We start from the raw sequence: 21,388 nt of genomic DNA, 5'->3' as shown, positions 1-21,388 counted from the left end.
AGGCCATGCTCTGATGTCTGGAGGGTTAGGTGTATTCAACGCATTTTCAACTTACAGTATTTTCAACTTATGATGGGTCTATTGAGACGTAACCCCGCTGCGAGTTGGGGAAGATCCACGTAACCAAATATAGCAAACACATGACGAAACACCTCCCAGGTGCCAGGGCCCTTGATCCTGACGTCTTTTCCTTTCTTTCTATGTTGGCTTTGGAAAATAAGTGTAGTATTTCTGCTCCTTTTTTTTTTTTTTTTGTTCACCTGGACAACACTTATTTTCTTATTCATTTGTTTGTTCCACACTTGTTAAGTGGTTACCATGTAGCAGCAGCAGGCTACGTTCTCACTAAGGAGACCAACCATCTCATTTTGCCTAGGACTGAGGGGTGTCCCAGGATGCAGGTCTTTGAGTTTTAAAACTGGGACAAGTTAGCCATCTTGGTTCTGAGGTACTGTGGGGGGCACCTCAGTCTGCACCCTCAGGCAGCTGACATTTTAACCAGAAGGAACACCTGCCTGAGTTACACAAAGAAAATAACGCAAGTTGTGATCAGTGCTCTGAAGAAAGAAGTCAAGGGGTTGAAAGTAGAAAATAACCGAGGGAAACCTACTTTTTGGGTGGTGGCCAAGAAGAGGAGACATCTAAGCTTAGGTGTGAAAGGAGCTTTGGAGCTGGTCAGGTGAAGGGGTTGGGGGAGAACATTCAGAGGGAACAAGATGAGCCAGGGTGCTGAGGTGGCAGTGAGCTTGGTGTATTTCAGAAGCTAATGAGGCATTGGGCTGAAGCGGGGGGAACCAGGAAAAGGAGCTTAGGGAGAGGTTGGAGAGAGGGTAGGGCCTTGTGGGCTGTGATAGGAAGTTTGGATTTAAAAAGAAAATTTAGGGGCGCCTGGGTGGCGCAGTCGGTTAAGCGTCCGACTTCAGCCAGGTCACGATCTCGCGGTCCGTGAGTTCGAGCCCCGCGTCAGGCTCTGGGCTGATGGCTCGGAGCCTGGAGCCTGTTTCCGATTCTGTGTCTCCCTCTCTCTCTGCCCCTCCCCCGTTCATGCTCTGTCTCTCTCTGTCCCAAAAATAAATAAAAAAAAAAAAAAAAAAAACGTTGAAAAAAAAAAAATAAAAAAAAATAAAAAGAAAATTTATTGAAGCTTAAGACACATACAAAAAAGTACACGAACCATAAACCTGACATCTAATGGCATTCATTAGTTTGGCCTGCTTTTGAACTCAGTACAAACAAATCATAGAGTTAGCTCTTTTTTGTTGCCTTTTGCTCAACAGTATGATCTTGAGATTTAACCATATTTTTCTGGTGACTGAAATCACTTTTATTGCTGTTGAATATTTTGTTGCGTGACTATACCAGACTTATTTATTCACCTACTATTAATGGACATTTGGTTACTTTCCAATTTGGGCATGTTTCGGAAAAGTGCTAGCTAATGGGGCTAATAATCTAGTACAATTTTGTACCTGTCTTACGAGGTACAAAATTGTACTAGATTATTAGCCCCATTAGCTAGCGCATATACATATATATGTGTGTGTGTGTGTGTGTGTGTGTGTGTGTGTGTGTGTATACACACACACATATGTATGTATGTATGTATGTATTTCTGAGGAGTGTGTGTATATACCTCAGGGTAGGCTTGCTGGGGCATAGGGTAGGCATACGTTGGACTTTAACAGATACTGCCAAGCACTTTTCCAGCCATCTTGTACCAACCTACGCTCTCACCAGAAATGTGTGAGCATTCCAGTTGCTTCAATTCCCCTCCAGCCCTTGGTATTATTATTCCACCTGCCTTGTTCATTTTAGCCATCCCAACGGGTGTAGTTGTGTTGCATTGCACCTGCAGTTAGTCGCTGGTGACTCATGAGGCTGAGCCCCTTCTCATATTTACATTGGCCATCTGGATATTTTCTTTTGTCCACCATTTGTTCAGGTATTTGGCTCATCCTTCTATCGAGTAGTCTCTGTTTTTCTTATCGATTTGTCTGAGGTCTTGCACAGTCCAGCTATGAGTCTTTTGTCCGATATATGTTTTGCAGATACCTTCGGTCACTCAGTGGGTTGCCTTTTGACTTCTCTTTAGTGAATAAAAGTTACTCATTTCAAAGTAATGAAATTTATCTTATTTTCCCTTGCCGGGTAGTGTTTATTTTTGTGTCCTTTAAAAGACATCTTTGCAGATTCCAAGTCAAGTGTTTGGAGTTGTATCTGATACGCAGTTAGGGTCCATTGATAGGTGTGAGCAGGAAAGTGATGTGACCCGGTTTCCATTTGTAGAAGTGCGTGTGTATTGTTACCTAGCAGTTAGAACAGAGGGGAAGGAGAGGACGAAGGGGTCAGTGCCGTCCGTGTGGGGTCAGCTGCATCAGCTGGGACATGGTGATGTTTCAGAATTGACGGGATTCGCGTGCGGATTGCCTGGGGGGGGGGGTGTGGAGGAAAAGAGAGAAATCGGAGGTGATCCTGAGGTTGTGGTTTAGAACTGAAGTGGGTAGTAATGCCATCTACTGAGAGGTGGCAATTGAAGGCACATCGGGATGATAGGGAAAGGAGTTTCTTCTAAAGCGAGATACATTTTCATGAGATGCCTTCTGTGCATGTTCACTTTGAGATGTCTCTGAAGCACCGTCTGGAGGTATCTTAGATACGTGAGTGTGATCTCAGACTCGTGTCAGGAGTGTGTTGCATGTGTGCAGGGAGTGGCACACTGTAGGCAGGGGATCTGAATTCAAAGGTCCTTAGGCCTTTCCTGATTTCTCCAGAGGGAAAATTGATCCCTCTTTCCTTTATATGCTTCTGTATTCTGTACAGATTTCTGTCATGTTATCTGTGTTTCCCTTCTTTCCTTCCTTCCTTCCCTCCTTCCTCCCTTCCTTCCCTCCTTCCTCCTTCCCTCCCTCTGTTCTTTCTTCCTTCCTTCCTTCCTTCCTTCCTTCCTTCCTTCCTTCCTTCTTTCTTTCTTCCAACTCCATCTCACTTAATTAGTCTGGGAGTTCATTGAGAGCAAGGTATCTGGTAAAGTGTCTCTACTTTGCATGAGTCATTCATTTTTGTTAACCAGATGAATGAGTTTCCTTAAAAAAGAAAAACACAAACCCCGCACCCCCCCCCCCCGCAAAAAGACTCTGAAACCAAAACCCACCAATCAACCAGCATTCACAAAATGTTCTACAAATTCCAGTAATAAGTCAATAAGATAAAGAAAAGCCTCAATACTTGAGCAGATAGAACAAAGATTGTTTCCAGGATATTCAGGTTACCTCCTGACAGTGAGTAATGAAATGATTTTGAGCTTTGTGCCTCGATGCACTGGACCCATCTGATGGCATGTTTATTGAAACAGACTGCCTGCTCCGTGTCAGGGTCAGTAAGAAGATGCAAATTTCCATCACAAAGCGGAGCTGAAAAAATGCAGAAATAATTGGGGCAGAGAAGGGAATTAACACCTTTTTTCCAATATCCTCCTTCCTATGCCTTCTAGCAGCCCCCAGAGCTGGTTCTTTTTGGAGGCAAGAGGAAGTCATAATGCTCTACATGAAAGCCATGCTTGTTCTCCAGGCTGGTTGTCAGTATTAGGATCCAAACTACCTCACAGCTCTGCTGAAGCTGGTTTCAGTGCTTCTCAGGGAAGCACAAAGCTTAGAGGATGCAGAGAAGAGCAAAGTTGCAGTATGGTGAACTTATCTACCCAGAGTTTTGAAACTCTGCATCTTGGGGTGCCTGGGTGGCTCAGTCGGTTGGGCGGCCATCTACAACTCAGGTCATGATCTCATGGTCTGTGAATTCGAGACCCGCATCGGGCTCTGTGCTGGCAGGTCAGAGCCTGGAGCCTGCTTCGGATTCTGTGTCTCCCTCTCTGCCCCTTCCTTGCTCATGCTCTCTGTCTCTCTCTCTCTCAAATAATAAACATTAAAAAAAGGATTTAAAAAAATTTTTTTAAAAGGAATTCTGCATCTCTTTGTCTGGACAAGTGGTACCCAATAAACATGTAATATGAGCTACATATGTAATTTAAAAATTTTTAGTCATCATATTAAAATTGGCAACAAGAAACAGGGGAAATTAACTTTCACAGTGTATTTTATGTAACCCAAGATATTGTAATTGTTCACATTTTAACCTGCCATATAAAAATCACTAATGAATATCTAATCTTTTTTTTTTTTTTTTTTGGTATGAAGTCCTCAGAATCAAATATGTATCTTTGTTCCAAAAAGCCACCTTTCAAGGGTTCAATAGCCACATGTGGTGAGTAGGTACCATATTGGATGGCATAGATCCAGACTTAAAAACCAGGGGCACCTGGCTGGCACAGTCAGTGGAATGTCCAACTTTGGCTCAGGTCATGATCTCCCAGTTCGTGAGTTTGAGCCCCACACAGGGCTCACTGCTGTCAGTGTGAAGCCTGCTTTGGATCCTCTGTTCCCTTCTCTGTACCCCTGCCCCGCTTGTGCTCTCTCTCTCAAAAATAAATAGACACTAAAAAATAGTCTGTTTCTCCATTTGTCTCTCTCTTTAAAAAAAAAAAAAAAAAACAACAACTGTTGGAGTTCTTATTGTTTCTCAGAGTTCTGGCTTTGGTCTGACTTCTGTAGAGCTTTCTGAGATCCGGGGCATCGTTCTCTGCTCGCCTTACTCCCCAAACCACCCTGGAGCTCCAACTTGACCTCCTCTCTCCTTAGAGCTGCTATCACTCACTCAGTTCCTTGCTTTCTGTTCCTCCTGAAACCACCTGTGGATGAGACCCAGGCCTGTTCTCTGCCTTTCTCCATTGCCCGATTCGGCCCAGAAGTGCCTTCCACATTGGGCTTTCCCGCTAATATTATGCAAAAACAAGGAGATAAAATAACAAATGTGGGGGAAATACGACATTGAGGGAAAGCTTCAAAATCCTTCAAATCTTTCCCTGTGCAATGGCTGACTTTTCAGTGAGGCGGAAGCTGGAAACCCTAGCTGTTCTGTTTCCCTCCACAGAGGGCTTTCGGCATTTGTTTCGAAGGACGAGGCCCACCAAGCCCCCGCTCCTACAGCTCCCACCATCAGCTAAGGCCAAAAGGTAGCTTCCTACTAATGGCCTGTCTTCCTGGCCATCTGCTCAAAGACACACAAAGTGAGATCGACAAGCAGACGATCTCTGAAGGTCTCTGAACCGACTGATAGCCCTCTCACTGAATCTCTGCCTCGACCAGGAGTTATCAGGCACCTTTAGTTTTTTTCCTCCTACAGGACAAGCTGAAGATGAATGATCATGTGGCTTGAAAGGGGGCACGAGGTTATGATGAACTGCAGGGTGGATGTTAATGGCCCTGGGCTGGGGTGGCAAAAGGAATCGGCTCCATTAGCTTGTTAAAAAGGACTTTTAAAGAGGAAATAAAGAGTGAAACCAATGTATTTCCATGCCAACAAAGATGAAGGAGCACCCACTGAAGATACCTTGCACGTCTTGCGTACCGCTGCAGACATTAGCGGCCGGGCTCACCTACAAGCCGGCATGCCCAGCGTGGTGACAGCTCTGTGTCCCGGAGGCCCACTCTGTCCTCTTCTCCCAGCTGCGGTGAAACGCTTGACAGGCCCAGCCCAGGGGGATTCTTTCTCGGTGACTCCCTCAGACAGGTCTCACCTTTGGGAGGTAATCTCTGTGAATTGTGCAGTTGCCCAGGATTTAGGAGCAATGAAGTAAGTGACTTGGCAGCTAAGGTCCCACACTGAGTCAAAAGGTCTGCCTGAAACCAGCTGCAGGTTGTCAAGAGAGGGCTGATGAGCAAACTTTGGTCATTTCATTAGACATTCATACACGGTAAGAATATACTCTAAAGTCTTTCTCTGAAGACCCTCGGTGGCCTGAGTTATCAATCATTACCTGTCTTGGCCACACACACTGTCTGGGTATTAATGAATGATTTTTAGGCAGCCATTCTAGGCCCGTGTTAGGTATCTTAATGTGGAGGTCTATCGGAATACTTTATCCTTTGCAGTGTAATCAAGGGCTGTTGGGAGGTCCATACTCCTAACTGGTTCGAATGAATGTCTGAGCACTCCGACAAATGAATGTGAATACCCTGGTCATTATGAAAAATGTTATTCCTATTGTAGGCAATTAAGATATATTAAGTCCTTTTCGTGTAAGAAATGCACAGAGCAGAATCAAGGTAGGTTATTCACAGAGTTGGGTGCTAAAACTTCCCTTTTATTTTAAAGGAAGATGGGAGACTCGGAATTCATTGGATGATAAATCCAGTCTATGATTTAGATGAAGGTTTTCACTGCCAACCCCGTGGTAGATGTTCTCATTGCCTCATGCCCAAATTACTGGAGAAGACTTTTTTTAGATGAGACTGTTGGAGCTCATCCAGAAGTCTTTCTTACTTCTTCCTTGGTAGCACATCTCTCCTTCTATTCACGTATCTGCTGTCATTGTGCCCTGGGATGTGAGTCACGATTGGCCTACATGTGTGGCGTTAAGCTGATTCCACTTTGTGATTACTTTACGGTTAGGCATGGACACGTGACCCCACCGTGGCCAATGCTCTGCAAGAAGATGCTGTGGGACCTCTGGGAAGTATTTTCTTCTTTGGTAAAGTGAGAGACATGTCTGGAGCCTCCGTCTTGGGGAAGAAACCCTAGGCTGAAAGTCTACACACTTTGCCTCCTTAAGAAACCCATCCTGAGAAAAATATGTAAGTTCAAGGAGTTTATTTGGGGAGCACCTTAGGAGACATCAGTAGGAAAGTGGGGAAGTGATAGGGACAGGAAGGAGGTCAACAGAGTGTGTGTTGTGAGCCAACCTGCCCCTCCTGGGCCCTCTGGGAGAATGTGGAGCACACGCTTCAGAGCTGTCCCAGCCAAGAGGTGAGGAAACCCAAGTGTTCGTTCATCAACTCCTATGAGGCATTGTTTGAGCAGTGCTATCAACGTGTTAGCTCCCTAGTACTTATTGCCTGCCCTGCCCACAGATGGGATCACTTCTGCGGCCAGAAAGAGCCTGCAGGCAGAGAGCAGTGGGTACTGGCCGTGGGAAACCTTTGGATCCGGGTGCATTGGACACGTGTGTTCTCAGGAATGTGGGCGGACTGTGGCAATTTCCGCTAGGCTGCATACTTAACGAACCCTAGCACCGTTTTCCTCCAGATATTTTTTTGCGCGAGTCAATAAACTCCTATTATTTAAGGCATTTTCAGAAAGGTGCTCTCTTACTTAGGAACAAGGCTGATATTCGGCCTGTACGCACTGGTATAGCAGTAGGAGTTATTTACAGCCAACGTCCATTCTGATGGCTCTGTCACCTGCTGTAACTGGTCAGTACCAATGCTGTGCCACTTAAAAACCATGTCAAGTGGCACCCCTGTTTTATAGAAGAAGCATCTAATCACATGCCTCCCACTCAGTCTTCTTTCTGCGAGGTTCTTCATTCCCTGATTTATCCACAGTTTAATGACCGACTAGCAAATCTTCTTAGAACACCATTGTCATTATATCACTCTCTTTCTTGAGAATCCATAACCCAGAGATAAAATTTCTTAGTATGATATTCACAGTCTTCTGGTTCCTACCTACCTGTCTAATTCTATTACCCACTACTCTCATACATAAATCTATAAAATAGTAATAGAGTAATAGTAATAATAATAGTGATATTAATAATACAACTTAATAATACATTTATACATAATACATTTATCGAGTGCTTGCTCTGTGCCAGCCATTATGTCAAGTGGTTCATATGCATCGTCTCATATAATTTCCAGAACAACCCCAAAGGGTGGCCAGTATCATCAAAACCACTTTAAAGATGCGGAAACTGTGGTCTGAAGAAGTCACACGTTAAAAAGAAGCAGAATCTAGGCACTTCTAAATAGAGACGCTCTGCCACAATTCATCCCCATCTGGACTCCATGCTTCTGTGGGCATATTCGCACATTTTAAAATGTGACCAGAGCCTTAGTATACTTTCTCACACAAAGCAAGTACCCAAAGTGGTATTTGCTGAATAAATGTTTCCCAAGGCTTCATCTGAGAGACTGTCTGACGCTATGACTTTTTTCCTGAATCTCTCTCTGCCCATGTCTTCCGTGACATCACTTTGCAAAAAAGGAGGAAGTTATCTCAAGACTGTAAGGGAAATAATATAAATCAGAACTCACTGATTTAAATATTTATTGAGGGCATGTCGAGAAAAAGAGATTTCCATACATTGCTAGGAGGGATATGAACTGGTTCTGCCTTTTCAGAAAGCTGTTTTGGTACGTTCTATTAAGATGAAAAAATGTTTATTTCCTTGGACCCAACATTTACAAACTATAGGACTCTGTCCGATAGAAACAAAAGCACCAGGAGGTGTACGTAAAAATGCTTTTTCTGCACTATAGTTTTTAGTGGCAAAAACTGGGAAAAAATAGGTGAATGTCCGTCCATAATGGGATGGTTGCATAAATGATGGTTCATAATCATACTGTGAAATCTTAGGCAGACATTTAAAAAGTCACGTTAAAGCTCTTCAAGATGATGTTGAGGAATCAGCTCAAGGTAATGTTGTGTGAGAAATGCTACACGCAGAAAAGATTCATATAGTCTTGTTTTTGTAAAGTAAATAGTCCCCCCAGACTGGTATGTATGTGTGTGTCTGTGTCTGGAAAGGAGTGAATGAGTACAGAGAAGAATAGGAAACAGAAAGTGCTGGTAGCATGGATTACCTGGCAGCGGGATAAGGCTGTGGTGCAGAGCCACTTCTGAGAGAGGGGGAAAGAAGCTACTGATCAAAGAAAGAAAGAAAGGAAGAAAAGAGAAAGAAAGAAAAAGAAAGAGAAAGAAAGAAAGAGAAGAAGAAGAAGGAAGGAAGAGAAAGAAAGAAAGAGAAAGAAAGAAAGAAAGAAAGAAACGAAGGAAGAAAGAAAGAAAAAAGAAAGAGAGAGAAAGAAAGAAAGCAAAAGAAAGAAAGAAAGAAAGAAAAAGGAAGGAAGGAACAAAGAGAAAGAAGGAAAGAAAGAAAGAAAGAAGGAAAGAAAGAAAGAAAGAGAAAAGGAAAGGAAGGAACAAAGAGAAAGAAGGAAAGAAAGAAGGAAAGAGAGAGAAAGAGAAAGAAAGAAAGAAAAAGGAAGGAAGGAACAAAGAGAAAGAAGAAAGAAAAAAAGAAAGAAAGAAAGAAAGAAAGAAAGAAAGAAAGAAAGAAAAGAAAGAAAAAGAAAAGCACAGCAGTGAAGAAAATGATCGCATGTATCTGTCTAGGCAAAATTAAGTACGTGTGGGTATGCATGTAAATACATTAAATTAGAAGTAAGAAAAGAAAAGAATAAAATAGGTGGCAACAGAATTCCTACTTTAACCCCAACGTATTCTGCAAACTCATTCAGATATTGTACCTGCAAACAAGGAAGATCTGCTCCCACCCTTTTAAGACTGGTGACGGCAGCTGCCTTTTTCCACAGAAAAGTCCAGATTTCCCCTGTCTTGGTCTTGTGATCACATCCGTCTTCCTATCCTTCCAGAATGTTGACAGACTTGGCGGGCATCACTGTGCTTTCAGGAGGCTGGATGCCCTCCTATAATTTTGTTCTTCTCCCAGGAGGATGTCGCTCATCCGTAGGCAATCAGGTATTCAGTAACTATTAACCTGAAGAGGCAGGTTTTTTTCTTTCTTTCTGGCTTTCATGTCCCTTCCCTGATCCCTCTAGGTCACTTTCAATCACTTTACAATTTCACACACGTTCACATTCTGACTAATTGATGCTCACGCTGAGATTTCTCCCTTGAATACAGTAAAGCCCACATCCCTGCCTTGGATTCCTACCATGAATACCCTCCACTAACAAAAAGGTAGTTGAAAAATAGAGACCCCAACTCCAGTTTCAGCAAAACCAAAAGAGACCGAAAATTTCAAACTGCAAAACTGATGGAAGCAGCAGGTCCAAACAAAGTGGTGCCCAAGACGCCTAGAGCACCACCACATTTAAGAGCTGGGAATTCACCAGAAATAAGTCACCCCTGGGAGGCGAGAGGGGGTGAAAAATTCATATCGCTGCCGTTGCCAGAACTTCCCTGTGCTAGACACGTTTCGGGAGACAGAGAGGATGAGGGTAAATGAGCAGCCACATAGGCAGGCCATGCTTGCAGGAAGCTGTCTGTTCTTCCTGGCAGTGGAGGAGAGAAAAGTCTTTGCATTGCAAAAGACTCTATGGTTGTCCATCCCCATTAGGATAATGGGGGAGGGAAAGAATAATCAAACACACACACACATGCACGCACACGGACACCACATTCAAGTACGCCTGGAACAGGAAACGTACACGACACAGACTTCTTTTTTTAATTTTTACTGATTTATTTATTTTGAGAGAGAGAGAGAGAGTGAATCCTAAGCAGGCTCTGTGTTGTCAGTGCAGAGCCCGATGCCGGGCTCGAACCCTCAAACTGTGAGATCATGACCTGAGTTGAAACCAATAGTCAGATGCTTAACTGACTGAGCTACCCCGGCACCCCACGACACAGACTTCTTCCACATGGTTGTTAGAGAAAGTACTCTTTCCATTGTGAGTAGTAAAATATGTAAAAGGATCCATGCAGGGAATAAGCCAGAAAAAGCGATGGAAAACAATACAAAATGGTGGCAGAGAAAGACACTTGTTCAGAAAAAAAAAGTTACTATCAAAAAAATAAAACCACAACCATTTTTCTACCTCAGATTAAGTAAATGTAATCCTATCAACTTTATGGAGCCAGAACATAAAGCAGAAGTGTACAAGGTCAGGGTCACCTGGGTGGCTCAGTTGGTTGAGTGCCTGACTTCAGTTCAGGTCATGATCTCATGGTTCTTGAGTTTGAGCCCCGCGTCCAGGCTCATAGCCTGAAGCCTGCTTCGAATTCTGTGTCTCCCTCTTCCTCTCCCTCCCTCTCTCTCTTCCTTTACTCACTCTCTCTCTCTCTCTCTCAGAAACAAACATTAAAAAAATAATTTAAAAAATTTTTAAAAAAAGGTGTACAAGCTCAGAGAAAAGATAGTAAGAATATGGGAAGTTGTCAGATAGGACTTGAGTAAAAAACATGAAAAAAAACTCCATTAAATAGTAATCTATCACATAAATGAATAATACTAAGGTATCTATTAAAGAAAATTAAACAGTTGATTAAATCAGATGATGGAGGTATAGGAGGGGAGGAGAAAGAGAAAATATATTAAATCTATCATTGTTTACAGTAAGGCATTAAATTTTTTTTCAACATTCATTTATTTTTGAGACAGGGAGAGACAGAGCATGAACAGGGGAGGGTCAGAGAGAGGGAGACACAGAATCTGAAGCAGGCTCCAGGCTCTGAGCTGTCAGCACAGAGCCCGATGCGGGGCTCGAACTCACGGACCGCGAGATCATGACCTGAGCCGAAGTCGGCCCCTTAACCGACTGAGCCACCCAGGCGCCCCGTTTACAGTATGGAATTAACAGATACTTTATCAGTTACGGTCATAAAAATAACCACTACAACAAAAATATGCATGCTACTAAAGGTTAGAGGAAACACAAACTATAAAGCAAAAGATGATATGGTAAAGAACGTTTTGAAACTAGAAAAGGAGAGCCTAACATAAAATAGTAGGACAAACATAGTTATCATGTCAGTTGTTATAAATAAGCTAAAATCTGCAGGGGGGAAGAAGTCTCTCATATCTGGATCATGGAGACATATCCTAATAAGATATATCCTGGACTTCAGCGATAAAAAATGAATCCTCTGGGAAGTCACCTAAAAGAGGAAAAGAATCAACTGGCCACAGACTTTCCCCCAGCAACAGTCAATGCTCCAAGACAGTAGAGTAATAGCTAGGAAATACTCCAGGAACGGAATGCGATCCAAAGATTTGATCCTCCTCATCAAAGTTGTTCAGGGATAAAGATCACAGACAAATGTAAAGAGAAAGCAACGCGGAAATTGTTTTTCCTGCCTGCCTTTCTTGAGATGCCTACTACGAGCGCTTGCAAACTATGGCCTGTGGGCCAAACCCAGTGAGCCCCTGTTTTTTCAAATAAAAGTTTCTTATGAGGTGCCTGGGGGGGCTCAGTCGGTTAAGCGTCTGACTTCAGCTCAGGTCATGATCTCACAATGGATGAGTTCAAGCCCTGCGTCAGGCTCTGCACTGACAGTGCGGAGCCTACTGGGGATTCTCTCTCTCCCTCTCTCTCTCTCTGTCTCTCTCTCTTTCTCGGTCTCTCAAAATAAATAAATAAACTTAAAATATATATAAAGGTTTGTTGTAATGCCACTGTGCTCATTCATTTCCATACCGTCTGTGGCTACTTTTGTGCTCCAACAGCAGAGTGGAGTAGAGCTAAAATATCGAAAGCTTCACTGGCCTCGGCACTAGACTGTAAGCTCTTTAAAGGCAGGTGTCTTCCTTCATTCTTGGCGCTTTCTCTTGGCGTATGGGAAATGCTCCGTATGGATTTGCCCAATGCACGAAGGCCTCAGTTCTCTTGAACTGGAATGCACTCATATCCTCTGTCTTCTGGGTCTTCCTATCATTCCCCAAACAGACCCTTGGTAATAGAGGCATAAGAAGGGTCAATAACTTTGCAGGAAAAGTCTGCCAGAAAGCTGCCAAGAGTTAACAGACTGACAGTGAGTTAGTCTTTCTGCGGGTTTGCTTCACTGAATTTCATGTAGCTTCGAGTCCTGCTAAGAAAGCCTTTTATTTGTGCAATGATCTACAGATAACAATCTACTTAATCTTTTGTCCTTTCTCTGCCCAACTCCCATTAAAATGTGTTCAGTTCTCTTATAAAAACAAAGTTCTAAGGGAAGAAGGGCTATATTTAGCAAGGATAGAAATTAAACCAAAGGATTGCTTGTGAAATCAATCCTATTTCTCTCTTCTCTCTCCTCAGAGCTTTTCTGTCCCTTTTGTCCACCCCCCCCCCCTTTATTCATGCTGGGCTCGCTTAGAATCCTAAGAAGGTTCCAAGCACGGGGGAAAATGGGTATCGGCCAGGACACCTGAATTTTCCAAGAGGCAGTCACAGTGGTGGTTGAGAATGGAGGTTCTAGACTCAAAAAGCTCAGTTTAAAGTCTTCCTTTGTCCCTTACAAGCCGTGTGGCCTTGGATGTGTTAACTCTCAGGCCTCCGCGACCACGTCTGCAAAATGCATATCTGAATACGCACCCCTGTGAACCTACTTCACAGGCTTAGGGGAAAATGAAATGTTTCAGTACAGAAAACGCATTGCTACTCGTGCTTGGTACCCACGAGCATTCATGAGTGCCAGCTAGTGTTACTGCTGCTGGGTCCATCCTTCGGTCTTTGCTGTTAAGGGAACAATTAGCTAAGGGATTGGCGTGCAAGGTGCTATCTGCTGTAGAGCCGCAAGGAAGACACTGGATGAGAGGAATGTGCGAGGCTCTCGGGCTCCTAGCATCGAGGGTTTTCTTTCCCTCGATCTCTGCGGGGCAAGGCCTGCCTGCTCCGGGCACTGCGATGGCTCCACGTGTGCTGGCTCCACGTGGTTTGGGGCCAGGGTTTCTTCAGGAATTCCACTCGCGGGCGACGGTTCAGTGACGATGGCGACGATGATCCCCTCCTGTTCCAGGAAGAAGGAGTTTCTGGGTTTTGTTATTTTTGGAAAGCTTGTGGGTGCGCCTCATTGCTGGTTAAACAGATGAGGCTGTCGCTTGCTAGGAGATTTCCCTTCGTGGGGGGGTGGGGGGGCTTCCAAGAAGGGAGGCATAATGCCGCTTGAAATATGATGTGCCTTAAGGAATCGCTTTAGCGCGACTGCCCCAGCTAAGAGTCACCTCCGAAGCCACACTAAAATTGGAACGATGTTACAATGACTATCTATATGCAGGCTTTAAAGCCCTGGAACAACACGCTACAAAAGACCAATCGTAAATTCGGATACAAATGTGAAATCTCTGCTTTCTAGGGAGAGGGTAGTAACTTTCAGACCCTGAGCCCCAAGCAAGTGGCCTTTATTTTGGTTTTGTCTGGTTTCTTCTATATGGGTGAAAAAGGTTTCCTGGGCTCCCTAAGCATCCCTGGCTGGGTCCAGAAAGCAAAGCGGCAAGGACAGGCTAGCAAGAGAAACGCATATCCATTTATTTAATAGAAGTGTGATGCCACGTGGAACCTTCCCAAGGAAATGAGACCAATGGCAACTGTTAGAGCTGCGAATTGCTCAGCGGGCGTGCTGGAGGGTGGGCGGCCGTGGGGGGATGTGACAGGTCACAGAGGAGGAGGCGAGCGTAGTGACCGGGGGAGACTGAGCAGGGCCCTTTGTTAGGATTCTTCACGGTGTCCCTTTGTCTTGAGAGATAAGGGTGCTCCTTTCCTCCGGGTACAGAGAGGACCCCTCATGGGAGGGCTTCGTGACCTGTTTCAGAGAAGAAGGGGGAGGAGAGGGTAGATCTTCCTGCTTCTGCTGTTTGCTCAGACTCCTTCAGCTTAAAATATTCCATATGTCAAGGTGCCTTATTTGGAGGTATCATGCCTGAGCCCCATCATGTCCTCACATTCTATCCTTGTTCTGCTGGCCTTCCTTGGAGAATCCCAAGCCTCCCGAGCATGCTGGCCTGCCACTTCTTTTTGGTCTCCCAGCCTCTTGCGATTTGTCACAAATTTCTAGACTTGGATGATGCTCTTAGTTTGTGTTCCCTTTCTGCACAGCCCCTCCCCGCCCCACAGTGTATCTGGAGACGTTTGGGTGCAGCAAAATACTGGCCTTTACTTTGCTAATTACATATGTGAATGGCCATTGTCTCTTTCCTTGGGGTTGGAATATTTTTCTTTCAAGAAAAGGAAGATTTTTATCTCCCTCTTTTCCCCAGTAACTTGTTAGTAACGGCAGAAGTAAGACAATGAAGATGATGATGTTAATGCCAACATCACTTCCTCTCGTGTCATTCCCACAACCACCCTGTCAGAAGGTTTTTATGTTCTTTAATATTTAACTAATTTATATACATAAATAAATTATATATAAATTATATAAAGTATAATTTATTAATAATAAATATTACTTAATATTTAATGTTATTATACTCCTTTTACACACAAAGAGATCGGAACTAAGAGAATTGGAGTCGCTTGCCCAAGATCACATCACTAATATGCCTTGGAGCTGGGACTGAAACCCAAAGCCAGCTATCTACAGAGCCCCAACTTCTAACCACCAAGAAAATAAAAAGTAAATATTTACAAATATAATTTTAAAAGATCCGTTGGGCCATGGTCTAATGCAAATTATAATTGCTTAGAAGTGGGGCACGTGGGTGGCTCAGTCAGTTGAGCATCCGACTTCGGCTCAGGTCATGATCTCGCGGTCTTTGGGTTCGAGCCCCACGTCAGGCTCTGTGCTGACAGCTCAGAGCCTGGAGCCTGCTTCGGATTCTGTGTCTCCCTCTCTCTCTGCCCCCCCCCCCCCCACTCATGCTCTCTCTCTCCCCAAAATAAATAAACATTTAAAAAATAATGCTTACAGTGGCTGCAGACTGGAAAGAACTTTAGGGATTCCTTTAATCCACACCCTGAAACTACTCGTTCCTACAACTAGACCACGGGTTCTTTAATAATTACTTAGAATTCTTAAATGTGTGTCAGATTGAAGAATTTCATTAATCTTCGAATACTTGTTCTTTTCTATTAGATTTTTTATTAAAAAAACCAAAAACCCAAGTTTTATTTATTATTTAAAAAAATTTTTAATGTTTATTTATTTTTGAGAGAGACAGAGACAGAATGCGAGTGGGTTAGGGGCAGAGAGAGAGGGAGACACAGAATCCGAAGCAGGCTCCAGGCTCCGAGCTGTCAGCACAGAGCCCAACACAGGGCTTGAACTCACAAGCTGTGAGATCATTCCCTGAGCCGAAGTCGGATGCTCAACCGACTGAGCCACCCAGGTGCCCCCAAATACCCAAGTTTTAATTTTCATTTAACTGCAGTTAATGACCCCATTATAATTTCTACTCCTCTAAATTGTGTATTAGCAGTAACATTTTTAACTCCTTGATGGTTTTAGGATACTGGCCATGATTCATGCAAATCATGTGGGATTTGCATGAATGAGCACAAAAATAAGAATATTTAAAAGATGCATTTTCTGGCTTCTGTGTTGTCAACATTTGGAGTAATGGTTTATTTCCCACCACCTTGTAATATGTTTTGTATTCTGTACATTAGTTCATAAACATAGTAGAGGCAGCATGATTGATACGGACACAGTGTCTGGGAGACTCAGAAAGGAAAGAAGAATGAATCTCGTCTTTGCTTGGAACTTGGGGTCGTTATTGAGGATGGGGGTCTGGTACATGAGTCTTCCTAAGCATCCGGGAACAAACTGTTGAGGTGTTTTCCATAATTCACTTATACCCTGGAGCCAGGGGTCTTGATGAGTCAGCCACTCATCTTGGAAAATGTTCATGATGACCCCACCCAGTCACTCCTTCGATGTTATCTATTACGCTGGAAGACTGAAAAGAAATCATTAACTCCTTGACCTTGACAAGGAGGACATACATTATCTATTCTGTAAGGCTCTGTAAGGCACCTGTGTAGGTCCTGGGAAAAAGAGGAGCAGGAAAAGAAGTTTTTCGTGGGGTCCCTTTAGTTTCCCCATCTCAAGTCCTTTCCCGGGCCCTGTTTCCATGTTGGGGATTGGTGGTGGTGTGCACAGGGACTTCTCTTGGCCAGGCCACAGTAACATGTCTTGGCGACTGCTGATGTGTTCAGGTGCACATGTTTGTTGGTCTCGTTTTGTGTAGTAAAGGCTATTGCTAATGGAAATCTTGGAAGTCAGAGCTGCAAAATTGGTGGGCGCAGGTCAAACTCTTAAAAGCCGTTAGAGTGCTCCACAAGTAATTCTGAAAATCTGGTGTTAAGGTAAGTTGGTCTTGAAATGGGTTAGGTTGACACCACATCACCCACCAACCTCCAGAAAATTTCCGTGCAACCCGAGTGCACTGTAGAACATCACACAATCCCCAACCCAGTGGCACATCCCTTTAGGTGTTCCTTGTGCTCCCAGAGACCCAAAGGTTTAGCTAGAAGAGATGGGATCCTGAAGTTAAGCTGTTAAGTTGTGCCACCTTCTGGCACACCTGCTTATGTCTAAGAACTATAATCCCAGAAGCTATAAATATCGACAACAGTGGCAAAATCTTACTGAAAACAACCTATAATTATGGTTAATTATGGTGGCCATTATGGAGAATACTCCAATAAGATAAGATCATTTAAGAAGTAGACCTGAAAGCAAGGGTTACCAAAGTAAGCAGAATGGGATATCTATTTTCTTTTCTTTTTTTTGTAATGTTTATTCGTATTTGAAAAAGAGAGGGAGAGACCAAGCATGAGTGGGGGAGGGGTAGAGAGACAGAGACAGAGATCGAATCCGAAGCAGGCTCCAGGCTCTGAGCACAGAGGGCTCAAACTCATGAGCAGTGAGATCATGACCTGAGCCGAAGTTGGACTTTAACCAACTGAACCACCCAGGTGCCCCAGGGTTCCCTATTTTAATTGGCATTCAGGGACCTCCAAAATATTTCAAAATTCTACAATAATTTCACTGAAAGACTCATTGCAAAGACTATTGAAACGTTAAAGAAATAAAAGGTGCTTAAAACAAAAGACTATTAAGACTGAGGCACAAGACTGATGTAACTCCTTCTGTTCCCCTCTATTCTGTATTTGAGTACTCATGCCCGTAATTCTCTGAACTGCCTTTGCACTCTGAAGAGACTATTTTTTAAAAATATTTATTTATTTATTTTGAGAGAAAGAGAGCAGGGGAGGGATAGAGAGAGAGGGAGAGAGAGAGAGAATCCCAAGCAGCCTCTGTGCTGTCAGTGCAGAGCCGAACTGGGTCTCCATCTCACGAACCGCAAGATCATGACCTGAGCTGAAACCAAGAGTCAGTGGCTTAAAGGACTGAGCCACCCAGTGCTCCTGAAGAGACTATTAAACAGTTACCTTTTAAAATAAGACTAACCAAAGCTTCAGGTGTGCCTCTTCAGCTATCTTTCCCTCTTAGGATAAAGGATGAACCAAAGACCATAGTTAAAACATTTCCTAAACCGAGAGAAGATCCTCAAAGTTTTTGTAGGTGGATTACCTCCTAAGATAAGTGGTTTGATAGAAAAGGCAGAAAATAGAGTGGGAGGCCAGAATCCTGACTGGACACATGATCATAGCAGAGCACTTTGAAAGGACTTTGGAACTAGACAAAATTATGAACAAATTCTGCCCGTGGCCTTCCAGATACCCCCATATCTACCCTCAAAAGAGGGCCTTTGTATGGGCCCCTCTAAGGGATGATGAAACTCTGAGGGATTTTCTGTTAAGCTGCTATGTTATTCCCTTAAACAGCCAAGGGTAAGTAAAATTAACATTAATGGTGAGCCTTGCCAAATTTTGGTAAACACTGGAGCTAAACTCTCCCTGTTCAAAAAAAAATTTTTTTTTTAACATTTCTTTGTTTTTGAGAGAGAGAGAGAGAAAGAGACAGAACATGAGTTGGGAAGGGGCAGAGAGAGAGGGAGACAGAATCCAAAGCAGGTTCCAGGCTCCGAGCTGTCAGCACAGAGCCCGAGGCGGGGCTCGAATTCACCGGGTGTGTGAGCATGACTTGAGCCGACGTTGGACGCTTAACCGACTGAGCCACCCAGGCATACCTCCCTGTCTCTCTCTCGCTTTAATAGATTTATTTTGAGGGAGGGTAGGGGCAGAGAGAGGGAGAGAGAGAATCCCAAGCAGGCTCCATGCTGTCAGTGCAGAGCCTAGTCTCATGCAGGCTTCATCTCATGAATTGCAAGATGGGGACCTGAGCCCAAATCAAGAGTGGGACATTTAACTGGCTGAGCCACCTAGGCACCCCTACACTCTCCACTTTAAACCCCAGTTGGAGCTTGCAGATGGGATCCTGGGAAAATTGGCAGAAGCCATCTAAGGGTGAGAATTCTTACCAAAGTCAACTCTCCCGCATCTCTGTAGTACCCAATGGAGAGAGAGAAGAACATTTTAGCACCTTCTTTGGGGATACCCCTTGAGACCCAGGGATTGTTTGATCTTGCCAGTGATACTTACTGTGTGTCCTGGCTGAAACCTGACAGGATATTTAGAAGTATTTTTTAAGTAGCTCTATGGTCAGAGGTTGGCCAGATTAGAAGATAGTATATAGAGCCTGATGGGAACGTTTTTTTAAGGTCTTCTTTTACTAAGCTAAATTGAAACTATCAGAGGAAAAGAAAAACATTTTGAAACTTTCCTGAATAGATTTAGTAAAACATACCAAAGACAAACAGCTCTAAATCCAGAGCGTAGACATTTTTTTATTTCCATTTTAGTTGGAAATCCTCTTCCTGATAGAAAAGAGCAAATTGAAGGTAAGGTGGTTGGATGAGTGGATTCACCTGTGATAGCATTTAAATTGTAATTCTTTGAGAAATTAAACTCAACTCTCCTTATCATGCATGTCTTTGCAAAACCAGAAATGTGGCTTCAGAAATAACCGAAAGTCCACTTCTCCTTTTTACCAATCCCCAAACCTTCCCCATTTATCTAAAATGGCTTGTAAATATTATAAAACTTCTGGCCTTAGGGAACAAAAGTCTTTCTTGGAGGAACTTGAATTTTTCCCCTGTGCCCTTGAGAGGTGAATGTTTTACTTGGTTTTCTCTAGGAACTCTTATCTAGACCATTCCCAATTCCTAAGACTGAAGGAAAAAAAGGTTGGATGTGGGGAGCTTTTTAAAAATACAAAACCTCTTGGAAGCTCCCTTACCCAAAATCTGGTCCTATCAGCTTCTATAAGATTACTTGTCAAGGTCAAATGTAATTTTTTTTTCTTTTTTTCTTTCTTTTTTTTTTTTTTTTTTAAGGATCAGACTTTGTGGTCTTACTGAAAGCTTACATTTTAGTATTCTAGATGTTTCCTACATGGTCTATCTCCTCAGTCATTGTCCATGGGACCCCGAGTAGCTGTAGGAACGTACAGGTTGGCCCTATCTCTGACGTGGAAAAGGAATGTGCATCATGAGGCAGAACCCTATATCCATGTTAGACAAATAGAAACCTTAAGTGTCTTCCCCACAAATATTAGTACAAAAAGCTTTTGACATCTGAGCAGGTAAACTTAACTTATTCCAACTATTTTTTTTTTTGTAAGCTAGTGAGTCCTACCCTTCTCATGGCTAAAACTTTAGAATGAAAACTAAAGGGTCTCTGTTTGCATTTGTATGTTTATTTGTGTGTGTGTGTGTGTGTGTGTATATATATGTGTGTGTGTGTGTGTGGGTGGGTGTGTATGTGTGTTGTAGATGTATGGTACTTTCTATTTCTAGATAGTATTGCCAAAGTTAATTTGTAAAAAAAAAAAGCTTAATTGGCGTAAAGAAAATTAAGTGTTTGTATGAATTAAGTATTCCTAAGACTCTCAGAAACATAACAGAAACTAGCCCAAATATTTTTCCAGTTCATGTGACCCAAGACTACCTTTGGTAAATAAAAGTTAGTTTAAGTTTTTTGTTGCTGTTGTTTAGTTAAAATAGGCATGTTTTCAGAGTTATCAGCATTTAATATAAGAGTTCTATTCTGGGTTTACTAGAGGTCAAATAAGTTCTCACTATCTTTTACAAAATTTGTCAGCAAAAAAAAATAGCTTGGGAGGGTGGCTGACTTTGTCTAGTGTCTCCTGGAGTTTTGCTCAGTAATCAAAACATAATTGTTATGAACAAGTGAATTAAATAGGTGTAAGCATCTATTTAATAAGAGGCAAAGAGTTGAAGCATAAGAGTTTTCTAGGTGACCTTTTCAGCAATAATTATGTTGTATAGTATGCCTACTTAAAAAACAGATTCCAAAATCTTTTCGGTTACTTGACACTTAAAATTTTGCTAAATTAAATTAGATAATGAGTTAAACTCATTGAATATCTAGATCATTTCCAAATAAAAGAAAATAGTGACATATTAATTACTGAACATATGTTTACCTACTTTTGGTTTCACTTTACAAAGGAACTAAAGTATTTGGGTCTATTAGTAAAGGTGTTTTGTGCTGTACTGAAAAATTGTACTGCAAGGAAGCATATGCTTTGAGAAATTAAGAAATGTATTCATAAATTTACCAATGTGAAGAATACTGGTGTAACAGTTTGCAATAGTTAACTCCTTTATTTTCACCAAAAATTAAGGCTTTTAAGGGTTAAGAAATTTAAAATATGGGAACTATTAGAAATAATAAGGACAGCATCTTGATATGCAAGGAAGGTAGGATGTGTGTTTTTGGTGAAAGAAAGTATGAAGAATGGAAATCCATTTTTGTTGAGGGAAAAGAAAGTAATTTTATCATACAAGTGAGGCTGGTTATTTCAGAATAGGAAAGAGGAAAAACATAGGACAAAATCT

The sequence above is a fragment of the Panthera onca genome, chromosome C2, assembly GCF_046562875.1.
Source record: "Panthera onca isolate mPanOnc1 chromosome C2, mPanOnc1 haplotype 2, whole genome shotgun sequence".
NCBI lineage: Eukaryota > Metazoa > Chordata > Mammalia > Carnivora > Felidae > Panthera > Panthera onca.
This window is presented reverse-complemented; position numbering follows the sequence as displayed.